The following is a 21,180-nucleotide window of genomic DNA, read 5'->3' as shown; positions in this document are numbered from 1 at the left end:
TTTTTTTTCTATCATTCCTATTTATTCCCAATGAGAATGAACATGTTCCCATTCATCCCCTTAACTCCTCTATCTCCTCTGTAACACCCACTAAGCTTTTAAGATAAATATGAGAATGATGAATTTTCCTTAGAAAAATATTAGTAGAATGTTGAACCAAAAAGAAATAAAAAGAAATAAAAATAGGGAATGGTCAAGGATTGAACCTTGAACCTCTCATGATGTAAATGATAAGATTAATGGGTAATAACCAGTTGGGATAGGAATAATATATTGATAGAAAAGGAGGGAAACTCATGATAAGGGTGAGAGTAAAAGCTAGCCAAAAGAAAACAAGAAAAGAGCAAGAGAAAGGCAACTTGCCTTCCTTCTTTTCTCTCCCTCTTCTTCTTCTTTTGCCGTGACTTAAAGAAGGGAATTAAGGGGATTCATTCCCCTTGTTTCATCATGAATGATGAGAACAAATAAATAAATAAAATAAAAATAAAAATGAAAAAAAGGGGCTAAGGGAGAAGGAAAGCAAAAACCAATTTTGCTACCTCTTTCCCCTTAACATAAAAGAGAATATGTAAAGAGAAGATTTTATTTTTCTCTCATTTCTCTCATTCTCCCCTCTCCCTCACCGAACCCTCAGTCCCCTCTCCTCCATCTTCGGCCCCAAGCCAAGGTTTTCTCCTAAGAAAGCCTAAGATACAAGGAGGACTTAGCAAGGGAATCAAGGGAAGGGAACTAGAAGAAGAGGCTACTTCTTCCATCACCACACCTTAGATCCACAAGCGAAAAGGATGTAAGCTTCCCCTCACCTGTGGTACAAGGCGTTTTATGTACTTTTAGGATTTTATGAGGATTAGAAAACCTAGAATATAATTTAATAAAAATTCGGCCAAAGAAGAGTTTTCAAATCTAGGAAGGTTTAAACAAGTCCTCATTTCATGATATTTTTCTATGCTATGTAGGAAGGTTTTCCTTCATGTTTTCATACCTATATGATGTTTGGTCAGAGGAGTATCTAACCCTAGAATTTCGGCCAAAAATATTTTAAAGAGGTTAGGGAAATCATTGTTTAACCAAACTAGTACAAGATTCCCTCCATGATTTACTAAGGGTCTTTTATTGGTTTTTCTTGCTTGAAAGTTACTTGGAACCAAAAGAAATCCACTCATATGTTTCGGCCAAGAAAAGAGCTTAGGGTTAGGAAGACCTTTAAATTTAGGTAACCATGTTTATATGATAGAATATAGAGTTCTCTTAAAGAATTGCATGTCGAATATTGCTAGAAATTCATGAACTCTTCATTAAGATTTTCGGCCATGATAAGATGGATAGCTTAGAAAAGCTTAAACAAAAGTTTAACATGCTCAAGACCTCTGTGATATTAAGATATGAAAGTTGTTTAATGCTCTCATGCTTAATTAGGGTATAGAGAATTTAGTTACATGATATATGACATGTAAGATCACAAGGGTCCTAGCTTGTTTATGAACCAAATTTGTATATGATGTTCTTAGTAATTTTTTCCATGAAACTTACTTAGGTTTTCCATGCTTTAGGCCACTTAAAATCTAGTTTAGAGATTGGTAGGTTTCGGCCATGAGGAAAAATAAAAGAAAAAGGAAAGAAACCTAGGAAGCCTAAGACACAATTCACATGTATGTTTATTATGCTTGTCTTTATACATGCTATGAAACTTGTATGACTTCCTATGCTTTTAGGCTATTTGAAGCAAATTTAAACACTGATGAGTCTCGGCCAAGTAGGGTTTAAATGACCTAGAGGCCTTAAAATTGAAACCAATTGTGTTAAAAATGCTTCTTATGGAAATATGATAATATGTTGATTGTGTCACATGCTTGTATAATTTTTCCATGACCTAAATGAACCATTGTATGTTTCGGCCATGAAGGGATAGATGCCCTAGAAACCCTAGAACAAAAATTAAATATGCTCATGTCACTCTACATGAAATATGATAAGTAGAAAGCCAAAGTTCTCATGCTATATGTTGTTTAATGACCTAAAATGAGGCTAGGGTAAGTTTCGGCCATACCCATTGTATGATGCCTTATTATGAATTTATACATGATGTTAGTTCAAGTTCACATGCTTGTATGCTTGCTTTTAGCCCTAATGAATACTTGTTAAATTTCGGCCATGACATATGTTAAGGGCTTGAAGAACTTAGGAACTAGCTCAAATATGCTTACTATGTTACTTGGAAAAAATGCTATAAATATGGTTTAAGGTTTCCATGCTTTCATGACATTTGGGACCTTGTTTCACACCTGATAGGGTTCGGCCACATGAAGTTTAGGGACTTGGAGAACTTAGAAACCAAGTTAATCATGCTTATAATGCTTCCTATGAAATTGATGTGATGATAATTTAGGTTCCACATGCTTGGAGGTTGTTTTTACCTAAATTAAGATCTAAAGGGGGTTCGGCCATGATAAGAACCCAAGGGATTAGGAAGCTTAGAACCCAAGCTAACTATGTTACCATGTTTCTTATGATAGTATAATCACATGATACACCCTTATGCTTAAACATGTATGCTTGTGATTTATACTTTCCATGATATGATATGTGCTTAGAAATATGCATGCTTTGATGATATGCTATGTGCTTAAAAAAAATGCATGCTTTCATGATATGCTATGTGGATAGAAATATGCATGCTTTGATGATATGCTATGTGCTTAAAAAAAATGCATGCTTTCATGATATGCTATGTGGATAGAAATATGCATGCTTTGATGATATGTTATGTGCTTAAAATATGCATGCTTTCATGATATGCTATGTGGATAAAAATATGCATGCTTTGATGATATGCTATGTGCTTAAAATATGCATGCTTTTATGATATGCTATGTGGATAGAAATATGCATGCTTTGATGATATGCTATGTGCCTAAAATATGCATGCTCTCATGATATGCTATGTGGTGAAAATATGCATGCTTTTATGACATGATGTATGCCTAAGTGATGCATACTTTTATGACATGATGTATGCCTAAGTGATGCATACTATTTATGATATGATGTATGCCTAAGTGATGCATACTTTTATGACATAATGTATGCCTAAGTGATGCATACTTCTATGATATGCTATGTGACTAAATGATGTATTTTTATACATGCTACTTTACTTTGTAAGGCTTGTACCAAGGGTGGACTCCTAATCAGCCCCTAGGCCTTTGGCTGTGTGATCCAGGCTAATAAAAACAAAGGGATGGGCTCCTTAGTACGCCCCTAGGTCTATGGCTGTGTGATCCGGACCTAGTTCCTAGTATGATTCAAGACTTGCTACCTTGGATATACTTAGGAAGCGCGCATATCTACGTGATTTATCTATGTGTGGTACAAGCCGGGGCCCTGATTATGTTGATATTATGTTCAAGTATATATGTAAGGAGAAATGGTTTTAAAGATCATGAGCCATACATATGTTTTTCGGATACATGTTTTCAAAATCATATTGCATATACCTTATGATCATGTTGTGATGATGCTATGATTTATGATATGCCATGATTAGATATGATTATGTTATGTTTCATGCTATGCTTTAAGAGCTTGATATGCCATGCCACCTTATGATGATACTATGATATGCCATGATTAGATATGATTATGTTATGTTTCATGCTATGCTTTAAGAGATGATATGCCATGACTAGTTATGATTTTGTTATGTTGCATGATATGCTTAAAGAGTATGATATGTTATGCCATGACTAGTTGAGATCATGTTATGTTGAGACATTCTTTGATCATGTGATGATTTTCGGTTTTAGTGAGTAGGAAAGGAACTTACTGAGCCATGAGTGCTCATAGCTTACTTTCCTTGTACCACAGATAAAGGAAAAAGCTGGATGAGCTAAAGGAGCAGCAGGAGAGGCCAGGAGATGTGTGTGGCAGTGGCTAGGCAACCAAATAAGAACCTGCTTTAAAAACTTTTAAAGAACTATGCTTTGGTATCATGAATTGTAGTACCGTATGTGTGACTTGATGTTATGTTTCTACTAATTTTGATATCATGTTTTTGATGCCGTGATAGTGTAGTTCGGATCTGATGAAAAGAAAAACAAAATAAAAGTTTTTATTAAACTAAGAAAATTATTTTAAGTCTTCCGCTGTTTTAAAAAGAAAAATCTGTACATGGAGTATCGTAGCCCCGTCCCTTAGGGTTAGCAGGGAGGGCGGGCGTTACATCCTCACTCTCTTAATTCCCACGAAAAATGGAGAAGAAGGAAGAAAGACAACTTGTCTTTTGCTTGCTTCTTTTCTTAACCAAGAGGAAGAGGAGGAAAGCTACTTGCTTTTCTCTTGTCCCTTTACTTAATTATATTCTTACTTTTAACTACTATTTTCATTCTTTTCTATTCATATATTATTCATTACTCTAGTGGTTATCATACACCAATTTAACTCTATCATTTGTGGGAGGTTCAAGGTTCAAACCTTAACCTCTCTTTCTTTTTATTTCATTTTGGTTTCTAGTTCCATTTCTCTTCTCTTTTTTTTTCTTTTATTATAAAAGAAAAAATACCCATAGGTATAGCTTATCATTTCGTGGGTTTTACAATTTACTATGATTGGAACAACAAATTATGAGCCGCAACGCCACGGCGGTCCCGCTAGCCAGTTAGTTGCTGCCTTATCCGAGACCCTACTACCCACAATACCAACTATGTTTCGTTCCAAACAAAACATCTGGCCGAGACCTTGTTGGTCACACACCAACTTTCGGTCAAGGGTTAGGATTTTGCCGAGACATAAAATCTGGCCAAAACTCATAGTTTGGCCGAGATTCACAATCTGGCCAAGACTCATAGTCTAGCCGAGACTCATAATTTAGCCAATCATAGAAAACCCTATCATGCAATTTCTATATCATATATAAAAATTCTAATAACTTAGCATATCCCTTCGCAAGTGGCTCTGATACCACTGTTGGGATCTAGCGCGCCTAAGGCACACAAACGCAGCGGAAAAAACACTAGATCCTCTTGTCCAGCGGATCCATGCGAAGGGAAGAAACATTTTCTTGAAACTATTCTATGCTAAGCTACATGATAGAGTTATACCTTTGTTGTGTGCCCTTCACAATCCCGACAACAACCTTTTTCTTTGGATCCAGATCTTAATGCGTTCAAGCGTCCGCGCCTCTATGGTATCCACACGAACATATCCTTCGTTCGTCACAGGAAAGAAGCCTTTGGAGAAGAACCATCTTCTTGTGCTAGCAAGAAGATTCATTCGGCCATGAGCAAAGTTGCCCAAGGAGGAAGGAGGAAGAAGAGAGAAGTCTAAAAGTCACACCTCTTTCATCTAATGAAAAATAAATCCAAAAACCTATTTATATTCATCCTATGAATACTAAGGGTTTTTGTCTCTTTGTATTCCTCTTAATGTGTTGGATTTATTATATTAGATTAACCATTAATCCAATAACTCAATAAGTCTAATCCATTAATTCAATGTGTCTAATTTAGATTGGACTCAATCCAATGAGTGAGTTCATTTGAGTCTAACTCAATGAGTAACCCAAAAGGCCTAATCATCTCATGATTGGCTCTTAGGGCTAATTACTAACAGGTCACATGACCTTGGCTTGATTTCTTCCAATGTTATTCTCATGTGTGTTTTTTGCTTCATTTTCACTCCAAATAGCATCCTGTCAATCAAAACAAGCAAAGAACAGATCTCCGGATAGAATATAATGAAAGTATGATATTATAATGAAATATGATGCAATAAACATAGATTATGCTAACGAAATACAAGTAGATGTGCGTTAAGACATGCATAAAAGTGTGTATAATCTATGCACATCATCTAGTTTGAATTGGACTTAATCCAATAATTAGATCCAATTGAGTCTAACTCAATAAGTCCAATTCAGATTAGACTTAATCGAATAATTCATCATATGAATCCATCTCCAAATCTACTTATTCTTTGTGTGTGACCCAATAGATTCTCGTAACATTGGCAATATACCCAAATCAATATTTAGATACATAAGCAATGAGTGGCATCTACCAAGGTATCATTGCTACCCAAGTGACGAGAAAGTCAAGATCCGACCTAACCTGTCCGTGACTATTATCTTGTATGACTTGGTCCCTCTATCCTTGATATCTAGATTAATCATCCATTCTATGAGTAAGCTTTAAAATATCTTGTTCCATTTCATTATGAGTGGACATAATATCTTCAAACATCTTTTCAATTTTAGACGTAGGAAAGCCTTGAGAAGATTGTTGCTGAAAATTTTACTGCCCGGACTGAAAATTAGGTCTTGCCCCCATAGATGGTCCTTGATCTTGATTATTTCTATAGGATAAATTGGGATGACTTTTCCATCTAGGGTTGTAGGTATTTGAGTATGAGTTGTTCTGCCTTTGATTGAAACCCATGATTGCATCACATTGCTCTAATTGATTGATTTGTGCAGTGATAGCTCCTAATGGACATGAGTCATTTGAATGTTCAGAACTTCCACATAATTCACAAGAAGAAACAATGGCATTGATCATACTTGAGCTAGCTCCCATATTCTCAAACCTTTTTTTAAGAACATCCAGTTTTGCAGCCAATAAGGTCACTGCATCAACATCAAATTTTCCTGATGCTTTTGTTGTTGGGTTCATACAAGAATAGCCACCACTTCTTTCATTAGCCCATTGATGGTGGTTTTGTACTACACTTTCAATTATCTCCTCGGCTTCATCCAAGCTCTTATTCATAAGTGCCCCTCCAGCAGCTGAATCAAGGGACACTTTTGTATGATAGTTGATGCCGTTATAAAACGTATGTAGAACTAACCACCTTTCTAACCCATGGTGTGGGTATTGTCTGAGCATACTATTGTATCTATCCCAAGCTTCAAATAAAGATTCAGAGCCCGCTTGCTTGAAGCTTGCAATAAGATTCCTCATATGAGTTGTTTTGCTTGGAGGACAGAATTTGTTAAGGAATTGTTGCTCACATTGCTCCCATGTGGTGATGCTGTTTGGAGCTAAAGAATTCAGCCATTGCTTAGCTCTATCTCTTAAAGAAAACCCAAATAATAGTAGGCGCACTGCCTTTGAAGGAACACCATTCATTTTCATTGTGCCGTATATTTTGTAGAAGACTTCCAAGTGTTGATTTGGGTCTTCATGCGGTCCTCCACCAAACTGATTTTGCTGCACCATAGATATAATTACAGGTTTGATCTCAAAATTGTTTGCTTCAACTGAAGGCCTTAAAATACTAGATCGAAAACCCCTAGCATAAGGTGCTGCATAATCCTTTAGTGGTCTATTCGCCATAATAGAATGTTCTTGTTCTTCTTGTTGTCTTTGCAGAATTTTTCTTCTATGAAATGTTCTGTCTATCTCAGGGTCTAGAGGAAGAAGTTCTCCTGCAAAGTTAGATCTTCGCATACACAAGAACAAGATAGCAAGATATGTTTACAAAAGAAAAAGAAAGAAAGAGACTAAATCAAAAGAAAATAGAGAAAAGTTAGACAAAAATGTTAGAATAAAAAATGAAGAATTAGAATTACAACAAAAGGAATTGACAAGAATGTTATACAAGGATGGAAAAACTTATCAAAACATAATTCTAACAATTAGTTACAACTATGCAAATGAAAAGAAAAGAAAAGTTATGTTTAGTCTAACTCAATTGAAAATCTCTAATGTTATAGCGCAGTCCCCGGCAACGGCGCCAAAAACTTGTTGACCTCCGTAAGTATACAGATATGTCGCAAGTAATAAAAAAAGATATCAAATCCACACGGACTGGAATAAGCACTAAAGATGTCTCAAAGCGAGTTAGCTAAACAAACAATCAATTGATTTACAAAGTCTAAGTGTAACTATGAAAGGTAAACAAAGAAATAAAAGAATAGGAAACAAGAGTAAGGGCAATGATAAAGGTATGTTCTAGGAGTTTTGGTTTCATTGTAATGTGAATTCAATGTAATGATCTACCAAATCTTATTTCTCAATTGTCCACCATTTGTAGAAGGTTGCTGGTTCCCTCTTGCAATAGACAACCGACCTAGGATTGAAATATATCTAAATGCGATCAATTAGGAATGAACCCTATGTTGTCCTTACACGGGCTTACCTGTCATGTGCGTCCCTCAGAAAATCAACATAGAAATCACTACTTCTCAACCTTATTAGATATAAAGATTAATGCATCCAATCCATTCTACCCTCTTGAAATACCTAATTTCCCTCTTAAGATTACCCCTCAAACGTCCTTACACGGGCATGTTCCTGTCACGAACGTCCCTCGAAAAATTGTATGAGAAGCAATCCTTACAAGATCCACAAGATATTCAAATATTCAATCAAGCATGGTAATTAAGCTCTAATCACAAAAATTCACACAAGAAAGAATAATACAAAACAGGAAAAAATCATAGAAATAGAAATGTTGGCAAATCCACAAGAGTTTACATCAAATCTCCATTACAAATACTCCCTCCATCCTAGAACAAGAGATCTAATCCATGGAACAAGGAAAGAAACCCAAAGAATAAGAAAAGACAAACATCTTGATCCCAAATCCAAGAAAGATAGGGAAGAAAAAGCTTATCTACGATGAAGAACCGTCTTCAGATCCAATCCTCCCTCCCCGGAGTCGAAATGTTGAAGATCCGCCCTTGAATCGCCGGAAATCCCTCCAAGAAGGTGGAGGAACATCCAAATCTTGAATTCCTCCCAAAAGGGAGAAGATCCTCTTTGAAATGAAGAAGAAACCTTTAAATAGAGGGGGAAAATTGGGCGCCACATGGCCCCAGGACCTGGCCGTGTGTGGGACACGGCCAGCCTCACTTCCCTCTCTGCGAACCTTACACGGCCGTGTGTGGTACACGGCCGTGGCTTGCTTCTGCCAATGCTCCCCTTGCACGACCGTGTAGATCTACACGGCCTGCACTACCTCTAGCTCTGGAAACCTGGCACGACCGTGTGGTGTACATGGCCAGGGCCCTCTTTCTCACTGGAAATCCTGCACGGTCGTGTGAAGTACACGGCCAGGGCCTTCCTGGTCTCTGGAAATCTGACATGGTCGTGTGATGTACACAACCAGGGCTCCATCTAGCTTCAAATCTTTACACGGCCATGGCAACTTCCATCTCTGCTACATCTACACGGCCAAGGAACTCCACACGACCTGGGTAACCCCCCATGGCAAGGCCGTGTGGCTCATAGGTCTTGTGCCTTTTCTCCTTGTTTAAGTGTCAAAATCTTCTCCAAATTTGACTCCTGTGTACACAAAATGCACAAAAGTAGATCTCCGAACAAAAAGAGTAAATATGCTCAAAAGGAAAGCTAGAAGTACGAAAGTACATAGATAAAGCATGTACAAAGTATGTGAATGTGCGTCAAAACATGCTAAACAAGTGTATACAATCTACGTACATCACCCTGTCATGATGCCCCTCGATCATACAACATAGAAACTCATCACTAATCAATTCACATCAAGATATAGGGTACAACACATTTATCTATCCCTCTTCTTTGTAAATTCTTGCATCATCCTTCAAGGTGATCCCCTAAATGTCCATTAACGGGGCAGCCCTATCATGACGCCCTCGATCTTACAATCTAGAAAATTCTTTTACAAGATCCACAAGAAGTACAAACAACCAATCAAGAATGGTAATTAGATTCAAATACAACAATCCATACAAGATTGAGTTGATACAAAACATAACAACATCATCGAATCAAGAAGTTGGCAAATCCTTGAGATCTCTACATCAATTTACATCACAAATACTCCCTCCATCCTAGAATAAGAAGATCTACTCCATGGAACAAAAGAAAAGATCTGAAGACAAGAAGATCATAAACATTTCGATCCAAATCAAGAAGATAGAAAAGAAATACTTATCTATATACGACGAGTGATCTTTGGAACCAATCCTTGCTACCAGAGTCAAAACGAGAATAGAAACATCTTGAGATCGCCGGATCAATGCCATAAAGGTGAAGAGAAGCCTCAAGATTGGATCTCCCCAAAGGGAGAGCCTCCCCTTTTTCAAAGGAGAAGAACTCTTTATATAGAGAAGGGTGTTTGGGTGCCACACGGCCTGTGTCACGGCCGTGTGGATCTCACACGGCCCCGGATGTTCAGCTCTCGGCCAGAGTAACACGGTCGTGCCATACTTCTTCTCTAGATGGCTCACACGGCCGTGTGGCTCACACGACCGTGCTAATCTTAGCCTCTACAAATGTTGCACGGTCGTGTGGCACACACAGCCTGGCAATGCTTGGCCTTTAGAAATGTAGCACGGTCGTGTAGATCTACACAGCCATGTGTTGATTTTGCTTCAAAAGTGACACGACCGTGTGAATCCACATGGCCATGTCAATCCCTTGTTCTGCTGATGCTACACGCCCGGTCTGCCCCACACGACCAAGGTCATTTTCCTTCCTGTTCCTTTGACATGGCCGTGTGGTACATAAGGTCGGCGCTATCTTCCTTCGATTGTTCACTTCTTCTCAAAATTTGACTCTTGTAGACAAAAAAATATGCAAGACCAGATCTCTGAACAAAGAAGAGTAAATATGCTAAAAGAAAGTAAGGAGTATGAAAATGCATAGATAAATCATGCGTAAAATATAGGAATGTGCGTCAAAACATACTAAATAAGTGTATAAAATCTACGAACATCATCAGACAAGTGAAAATAATATCTCTCAGGTTGACGATGAGTCCTATTAGATCTGCATAGAGCTTGTGCTACTTGAACAGGTTGTTGATCTACAACTTCTTGCAATATAATAAAATCATGATCCACAACATCTTGTGGTACCTGTTCAGGTTCTATCAAGGCATCAGTGCTAGTTTGTATATCTTAAATTTCTTCAAGATTGACTTTACTCCCGATAGTTCTTCTAGAAATAAATTACCTTTTTAGAAAGACACTAGTTCTGGCAACAAACATGTTGTCTTGTGTGAGATTATAGAAGTAATATCCCTTTGTTTCCTTGGGATATCCTACAAAGTAGCACTTGTTTGATTTGGGTCCTAGTTTATTTGAGACTTATCGTCGAACATAAGCCTCACATCCCCAATTCTTCTTAAAAGACATCTTGGGACTCTTCTCAGTCCATATCGTATATGGTGTCTTTATGACAACCTTAGATGGAATGTAGTTAAGTGTGAAAGCGACCGTCTCTAGAGCATGTCCTCATAAGGAAGTAGGAAATTCTGTTTGACTCATCATCGATCATGTCATATCTAATAAAGTATGATTTATCCATTCTGATACACCATTCCATTGTGATATTCCAGGTGGAGTGAGTTAAGATATGATTCGACACTCAACAAGATAGTCATGAAATTTTTGGCTAAGGTATTCCCCATCTCGATCTGATTGAAGCATCTTAATACTCTTACCAAGTTGATTTGTTACTTCATTCTTGAGTTCTTTGAACTTTTCAAAAAATTATAACTTATGTCACATCAGATACATATAGTCATATCTATTGAAATTATCAGTAAAAGTAATAAAGTAATGGTAGCCTCTTCTAACTGCTATTCTGAAAGGGCCACATACATCGCTATGTCCATTAAATGGAGTCTTTGTCATCTTATCTTGAAGACAAGATTCACATATCTCATATGATTTAAAATTAAATGAGTCCAAAAGTCCATCCTTATGGAGTTGGGATATCCAACACTCATTTATATGACCCAAGCGACAGTGCCAGAGATATGTTTGGTTCAAGTCATTAGACTTGAACCGTTTGGTATTTATGTTATAGATTGGGTTGTCAATGTCTAGAACATAGAGTCTAATAACAAAATGTGTACTACAATAGAACATTTCATTGAAATAAATAAAATAACATTTGTCCTTTATTACAAATGAGAATCCTTTCTTGTCCAAACAAGAAATAGAGATGATGTTCTTAGTTAAGGCAAGCATATAACAACATTCTTCAAGTTCTAAAACAAGCCTAGCGGGCAAAAAGATAAGGAATATGTTTGTACAGCTATAGTAGAAACTCTTGAGGCATTGCTTACTCATAGGTCCACTTTGCCCTTTATCAATGTTCTACTATTTCTTAGCCCCTGCACATTAGTATAAATGTGAGATGCACACTCGATATCTAATATCCATGAAGAAGAAATAGATAGATTGACTTCTATAACTTTTATACCTGAGGCAGAAGTCTCACTTCTCTTCCGTTTCACTTCCTCTAGGTACAACTTACAGTTTTGCTTCCAGTGTCCATTTTCACCATAGTGGAAGTAGGTTCCTTCCTTAGCCACCCCACCATTGGGTTTCAATGCATGAGTCTTGCCCTTGCCTTTGGCTTGGGTCTTACCCTTACCTTTGGGCTTCCATTTTCCTTTGACCTTTGGCACCATTAAAATGGTACTAGGCATTGCCTTCCTATGGTTGAGTTCAGCAGTTCTCAACATGCTCAACATCTCAGGCGATGGCTTGTCAATTTCATACATGTTATAGTTCATGACAAATTAACTATAGCTCTCAGACAATAACTGCAGAATTAGCTCAGTGGCTAATTCTTGGCCTAGTGAAAATCCTAATCTTTGTAGATTCTCCATATACCCCATTATTTTGAGCACATAAGGCCCTATGGTACTTCCTTCTTGCATTTTGCATTGAAATAGAGCCTTAGAGATGTCAAATCTCTCATGTCTTACTTGTCCTTGATATAGTTGTCTAAGGTGTTCAACCATATCAAATACGTTTATGTTCTCATTTTACTTCTGAAGCTCAAAGTTCATGATGGCAAGCATAAGGCATGATACATCTAATGCATCATCTTGGTGCTTCTTATAAGCATCTTTATTGGCTCTAATGGCAGTGGTGGGGGGTGTTTTAGGAATGGGTTTCTTTAGGACGTACAATTTTTTTTCTTGCTTGAGAACTATTCTCAGGTTTCTATACCAGTCCAAGAAGTTAGCTTCATTAAGCTTGTCCTTATCAAGGACAGATCGTAGTGAGAGAGTATTCAACGTATTTGATGTTGGGTTCTTCGGGCCGCGAAAACCGCTTTTTCGCGTCGCGGAAACCCCGAGTCACCCAAAACCGTAGATCCGTGCAAAGATTCGTAAACAAAACTTTTCGAAAAACCTTTTCTTGTACGAGTTTGTAAAACCTTTAGATCTACACTAGATAAGGGTTATACCTTCGAAGCGTGCCTTTCGCTTATCCCGCTCGTCCAAGGAGTTGCCGGATCTCTAGACCGTCAAGCGCCGGTCCTCTAGAAGTATCCACACGGACACGTAGGTGGAGAAAAACCTCACACAAAGGTGTGCTAGCACCTTGGTGAGATTCGGCCAAGCAAGGAGGAGAGGGAGAGGGAGAGCTTGAGAGGAAGAAGGAGGAAGATTCACCACACTTGAATGAAAATGAATGAAAATCAATCCAAATTCAAAAGTGGCCGGCCACTTCTCATCAAGTGTAACTCCCCATTAAATGCAATTAATGTGAAGTTAATAAGAAAATGGCTTTGTAACTTCCATGAGGTGTCACACCATGATGATGTGGAACATCATCATTGGTCCACCTAATGCCAACTCACCAATGAGGTGGCGAAAGGTCAAGTCAAAATTGACCTTTGGTCTTCCTTCTCTAGTCAAGTCCAACTTGACCCAATCTCTACCATGGTTGATCTAATCCAACCATTTGATTCGAGCCAACTTAATATAATGAATCTAATTCATTAAATTAAATTGATTTAATAAGTCATAATCTAAATTTGACTCATTAAATACATGAATCAACTTGAGTCGAACTCAAGTTAGCCCAATTAGGATTACTCTTAATCCAATTTGATTCATCAAATGAATCTAATCCTCTTGGTTCATCATATGAACCTAATCTCCATCTAATTGTCCTAAGTGTGTGACCCTATAGGTTCTTGTAACGTTGGCAATGCCCTAAACCCATTTAGGAGCATAAGTAATGAGCGGTATCTAGCAACACATCATTACTACCCAAGTTACAAGAATGTCGAGATCCGACATCACCTTGTGACTACTAATTGTGACTCCTCACAATATGTGACATTGTCCTTCTATCCTAGATGTAACGCCCGCCCTCCCTGCTACCCTAAGGGACGGGGCTACGATACTCTACGTATAAATTTTTCTTTTTAAAACAGCGGAAGACTTAAAATAATTTTCATAGTTTTAATAAAACTTTTCTTTTAAATTTCTTTTGAACTATACTATCACATGGCATCAAAATCATAACATCAAATCCAGTGGAACCATAATGTCAAGCCACACATGTTTAGGTATCACAAGTCATAAAATACCAATGCATAGTTCTTTAAAGAAACTTTAAGCAGGTTCTTATTTATTTGGTTGCCTAGCCACTGCCACACACATCTTCGTTGCCCCTCCTGCTGCTCCTCTAACTCATCCAGCTTTTTCCTTTATCTGTGGTACAAGGAAAGTAAGCTATGAGCACTCATGGCTCAGTAAGTTCCTTTCCTACTCACTAAAACCAACTATCAGCACATAATCAAGAATGCATCAACAAGTCATAATCTCAACTAATCATGGCATAACATAGCATTCTATTCAAGCATATCATGCATCATAATATAATCACAACTAGTCATAGCATATCAAGCATCACCATGACCGAAACATATACATAGTGCATTGCATAAAACATAGCTAGACATGGCATAACAAACAAGTATTATGGTATATCAAAGCATGGCCGAAACATGTATATCAAAGCATCATACTATGGCCGAAACATGTACATCAAGGCATCATCATATCTATGGCCGAAATCTATATATCAAGCATCAACAAATCCATGGCCGAAACATGTCTATAAGGTATAGCATGAATATAACATAATCATACCTTATCATGGCATATCATAATCAAGAGCATAACATGAAACATAGCATAATCATAAGGTATATGCAATATGATTTTGGAAAACATGTATCCGAAAAACATGTGTATGTCTCATGATCTTTAAAAACCATTTTCTTTTACATATATACTTGAAAGTAATCTCAACATAAGGGGGATCCCGGCTATATACCACTTACATATTGCGCGCAACCTTGTAGGTCCAAGGTAGCAAGTCTTGAACCCTACGAGGCAAACATACTAGGCCCTTAGTCCTAGTGGCACTTAGGAGCCCATCCCTAACGAGGTCCTTAGTCCCCGGGGCGCTTATGGAGCCCACCCTTGGTACAAGCCACTCACATATAAAGTAAAGTACATGTCATACATATCATGTATCATAAAAGCATGCATCACTTAGGCACACATCATATCGTAAAAGTATGCATCACTTAGGCATACATCATGTCATAAAAGTATGCATCACTTAGGCATACATCATATCATAAAGGTATGCATCACTTAGGCATACATCATATCATAAAGGTATGCATCACTTAGGCATACATCTCATCATAAAGGCATGCATCACTTAGGCATACATCATGTCATAACAATATGCATCACTTAGGCATAGATCATAAAAACATGCATATCTTAAGCATAAAGCATATCATCAAGCATGCATGATTTAACCACATAGCATATCATGAAAGAATGCATATTTTAAGCACTAAACATAGCATTAAAGCATGCATAATTTAACCACATATCATAACATAAGCATGCATATTTTTAGCACAAAGCATATCATATCATAAAAGCATGCATATCATATCATAAGTCATAAATCACAAGCATACATTTTAAGCATAAGGGTGTATCTTGTGATTATCCTATCATAGGAAACATGGTATCATATTTATCTTGGTTTTAAGCTTCCTAAACCCTTGTGTCCGAAACCCTTTAGAGCTCAATTTAGGTTAAACACAACATCCAAGCATGTGGCACCTAAATTATCATCATAACATTTTCATAGGAAGCATTATAAACATGATTAACTTAGTTTCTAAGTTCCTCAAGTCCCTAATTTCATATGGCCGAAACCTTAAGGTGTGAAACAAGGTTCCATATGACATAAAAGTATGGACAACTTTAAATCATATTTATAACATTTTTACCAAGGAACAAGGTAAACATATTTGACACATTTGAATTAGTTCCTAAGTTCTTTAAGCCCTTAACATATGTCATGGCCGAAATTTAACAAGTTCTCATTAGGGCTACAAACAAGCATACAAGCATGTGAACTTGGACTAACATTATGTATAAATTCATACAAGGCATGATACAATAGTTATGGCCGAAACATACCCTAGCATCATTTTAGGTCATAAAACAACATATAGCAATTGCACCTTGGCTTTCTACTTATCATATTTCATGTAGAGTGACATGAGCATATTTAATTTAAGTCCTAGGGTTTCTAGGGAATCTATTCCTTCATGACTGAAACATTCAAGGGTTCATTTAGGTCATGGAAAAATTATACAAGCATGTGAAACAATCAACACATTATCCTATTTTCATAAGAAGTACTTTTAACACATTTGGTTTCATTTCTAAGGCCTCTAGGTCTTTTAAACCCTACTTGGCCGAAACTCACAGAATATAAACTTGCTTCAAATAGCCTAAAAGCATGAGAATTTATACAAGTTTCATAGCATGTATAAGGACAAGCATAATGAGTATACATATGAATTGTGTCTTAGGCTTTCTAGGTTTCTTTTTCTCTTTTTCTTTTAATTTTTTCTCATGGCCGAAACCTACCATTCCTTAGCTAGGTTTTTAAGTGGCCTAAAGCATGAAAAAACTATGTAAGTTTCATGGCAAAAGTTACTAAGAAACATATATACAAATTGGTTCATGAATAAGCTAGGACCCCTTGTGGTCATACATATTATATGTCATGCAACTAATTTTTCTACACCCTAATTAAACATGAGGGCATTAAACAACTTTCATATCTAAATAGCACAGAGGTCTTGAGCATATTAAAATTTTGTTTAAGCTTTTCTAAGCTATCCATCTCATCATGGCCGAAAAACCCTAAGAAGGAGTTCATGAAATTCTAGCAATATTCAAGCATACAAATCCTTTAAGATCTTTGTATTCTATCACATGAGCATGGTTATTTAAATTTAAAGGTCTTCCTAACCCTAAACCCTTTCTTGACCGAATCATATGAGTGGGTTTTCTTTTAGTTTCAAATATCTTCTAAGGAAGAAAACTAATACATGATCCTTAATATTTCATAGGGAGACCCTTGTACTAGTTGGGTAAAACAATAAATTTCCCTAGCCTCTTAAGAATATTTTTGGCCGAAATTCTAGGGTTCAGTACTCCTCTGATCAAGCATCATATAGGTATAAAAGCATGAAGAAGAACCACCTTTCATAGCATAGCAAAAATCTATCATGTAGTGAAGACTAGTTTAAACACCATTAGATTTTGAAAGTTCTTCTTGGCCGAATTTTCTCAAACTTGTTTCTAGGTTTTAAAATCTTCATAAAATCCGAAAAGCACATAAAAGCCTTGTACCACAGGTGAGGGGAAGCTTACATCCTTTTCGCTTGTGGATCTAAGGTATGGTGAAGAAGAAGTAGCCTCTTCTTCTAGTTCCTTTCCCTTGATTCCTTTGCTAAGTCCTCCTTGTATCTTAGGCTTTCTTAGGGAAAAATTTGGCTTTGGGGCCGAAGATGGAGGAGAGGGGACTGTGGTGTTCTCGGTGAGGGAGAGGATGAATGAGAGAAAATGAGAGAAAAATAGTTTTCTCTTTTCTTGCTCCCTTTTATGTTAAGGGGGAAGAGGTAGCAAACTTAGTTTTTGCTTTCCTTCTCCCTTAGCCCTTTTTTTTCTATTTTATTTTTATTTTTATTTGTTTATTTATCCTCATCATTCATGGTGAAATAAGGGGGATTGAATCCCCTTAATTCCTCTTTAAACATTTCGGCAAAACCAAAGAGGAAGAAGGAGAGAAAGGGAGGAAGGCAAGTTGCCTTTCTCTTGCTCCTTTCTTGTTTTCTTTTGGCTAGCTTTTACTCTTACCTTTATCATGAGTTTCCCTCCTTTGCTATCAATATCTTCTCTCTATCCCAATTGGTGTCTACTCATTAATTCTATGAAATATAATATAAGAGATTCAAGGTTCAATCCTTGACCTCTCCCTATTTTTATTTCATTTTATTTCTTTTTGCTTCAACTCACTTCCTATTATTTTTCTAAGGAAAAATCCCACATTCATATATTTATCTTACAAGCTTAGTGGGTATTACATCCTAGACATCTAGATTGATCAATGTGAGGCATAGACCGTGTCATCCTCTAATCAATCTAAATCTTGAACTCCAAGTAGACTCACTCGATCAAATGAGCTCAACATCTAATGTTGACTCATTTGGGCATGGTCATGCGCTTAGTGGTCTCACTCTATCAAGAATAGCGATGTCGCTCCCGTCATATGGGAGGGATAGATCCCATCTACATCACTCACATCCCTCTGCATAATTCGTTACATACCCAGTAATCGCCTTTATAGTCCACCCAGTTACGGGTGACGTTTGACGAAACTAAAGTACATAACTCCTTATGTAGGGATCCATGGTGACTTCAGGTCTAAGGACTAATAGTCATATTAATAGCCACATGAGAAAGTATATGACACTCATATAACGATCCATGATACTTTCTCATGACGGGTCATTCAGTATACATTCTCTAATGCATACCCATGTGTCAGTTTGATATCTCTATATCCATGACTTGTGAGATCAAGTCATCGAGCTGACCTACATGCTAGTCTTATTGTATTAACATTGTCCCTGAATGCTAATACTCGACTAGGAATGATTTAGAGTAGTGTTCCCTATATCATCTCACTATCGATTCAACTAATCGATTGATATAGGTATGAACCTTCTACTCAAGGACGCTATTATACTTAGTCTATTTGGCACTAATATAAATAAGTATAATAACCAAATAAATGCCTTTATTAATATACAAGAATATGATATACATGAGTCCATACAATCATCAAATGATTGGCTCTAGGGCTCTAACTAACAATCTCCCACTAGCACTAGTGCCAATCAGTATAGGCTCTAAGGCCTAAAGACCTAGTGTGACCATCATACTTCCTCTGTGCCAAAGCCTTGGTCAAGGGATCTGCGATGTTAGCCTCTGTAGGTACTCTTCAAATCTTCACATCTCCTCTATCGATAATCTCTCGAATGAGATGGAAGCGCCGTAGTATATGCTTGGTCCGCTGGTGTGAGCGAGGTTCCTTCGCCTGTGCTATAGCTCCATTGTTGTCACAATAGAGCTCAACTGGGTCAGCGATGCTAGGAACCACCCCAAGTTCAGTGATGAACTTGCGGATCCAAACTGCCTCCTTTGCTGCCTCTGATGCAGCAATATACTCGGCGTCTGTTGTAGAATCAGCTACTGTATCCTGCTTCGAACTCTTCCAGCTGACAGCACCACCATTAATGCAAAATACGAACCCTGACTGCGATCGGTAATCATCCTGATCGGTCTGAAAGCTGGCATCACTGTAACCCTTTACAGTTAGCTCATCATTGCCTCCATATATCAAGAAATATTCTTTAGTCCTTCGTAAGTACTTAAGAATATTCTTGACCGCTATCCAGTGACTTTCACCTGAATCTGACTGGTATCTGCTCGTCATGCTCAAAGCATACGAGACATCAGGTCGAGTATGTTGGTGCGGGAAGCATCCGACGATCGAACCTGAGTTTTGATAATAGCAAAGGATTCAAAGTTAAGGGTTGTTGTAATCTAACATGGTTGAATGAGTATTTCAGGAAAGTCCTAGCTGCGGTTAGGCAAAGTGAAAAACCCTAGGGGGTGGTAACCCTAGGTCATAGGGGGTGGTAACCCTATGCGGAAAGTCTTGGCAGGTCGATGGCTTCAGGCAAAAGTCCTAGGGGGTGGTAACCCTAGGTGGAAAGTCCTGGTGTCGCGAATCAGGTGAAAGTCTGGACTAGCCGGGAAGCGGATGTCCAGCAGAAAGTCCGGAAGCATCGAGTGCTGAGCAAAAGTCCAGTCGATCTGGAGGATCGACTAGCAACAGGTAAATCTCCTGAGTGGAGTAGGTGAGGACGCGTTCCCCGTAGAGGGAACAGTAGGCGTCGGGTCGACCTAGGATTTCCGGTTAGAAATCCGAAGTCAGACTCGGACAGTCCGAAGACTGTCAATTCTTCTTTACGATGTTTTGTCTTATTCTAACACTGTCTTGCAGGGGATTTTGCTCGGACTAACCTTTGTTTGCAGGTGAGGAACCTGCTGGAAAAAGGCTGTCCGGGCGCCCGGGACCAAAGTTTATCCCCTGCGCGAAGTTGACACGTGCAGCATCCTGGTTGGCTGGCCACGTCACACTCCAGGCGCCCGGAAGGGATCCAGGCGCCCGGAAGGGATCCAGGCGCCCGGAACATCATATAAAAGAAGGGTCAAGGTGCAGCTTCAAGTAGACACAAGAATCTAAGTAATCTCCCTGCGACAAGCTGCTAACGACTCGATCCAGAAAGTGCTGCAACGACACCCCGACAACCCGGAGCTTCGATTTATTCTTTTGTTGTCGGTATAATCTGTTTACTGCTTTAAATTGTAGTTAATCTGTAATAGTTTTATCGTGCTTATAGTTGTTGCCCACGGAAAGCGATCAAGGATCGCGGGCCTTCGAGTAGGAGTCGCTTTAGGCTCCGAACGAAGTAAATCTTCCTGTCTCTCTGTGTTTGTTATTTCTTTATTCCGCTGCGTTTTTACTCGTTTGTTTTACGAATCGAAAGAAATAGCCACAAACGCTATTCACCCCCCCCCCTCTAGCGTGATCTCGATCCAACAATTGGTATCAGAGCGGGGTCGTTTTGAATTGGTGCAACCACCTTTCAAAACAAATTTTTCTTTCGATTTTATATTTTTCGGAGTCAATTAGAATTTAGCCTTAAAGCTTTATTCTAATTCTTTTATCGAATCGGCTTTTGCCCGAAGTTGGTGCAACACCACTCGAGCTCGTTATTATTACTATTCTTTATTCCCGCACTACTAATCCAAGACGTAGTCTTGGAACATATTTTTTTTTTGTTTTGTTGCATATTACAAATGGCTCAACAAGAGGGGTTCAGTACTGTTCGTCCCCCACTATTCTCCGGAGATGATTTCGGTTATTGGAAGGGAAGAATGGAGACGTATCTGAAGATTCAGTTCGAAACATGG

This window comes from Zingiber officinale, chromosome 6B (assembly GCF_018446385.1).
Source record: "Zingiber officinale cultivar Zhangliang chromosome 6B, Zo_v1.1, whole genome shotgun sequence".
Classification (NCBI taxonomy): Eukaryota; Viridiplantae; Streptophyta; class Magnoliopsida; order Zingiberales; family Zingiberaceae; genus Zingiber; species Zingiber officinale.
Note: the sequence above shows the minus strand (reverse complement) of the source record.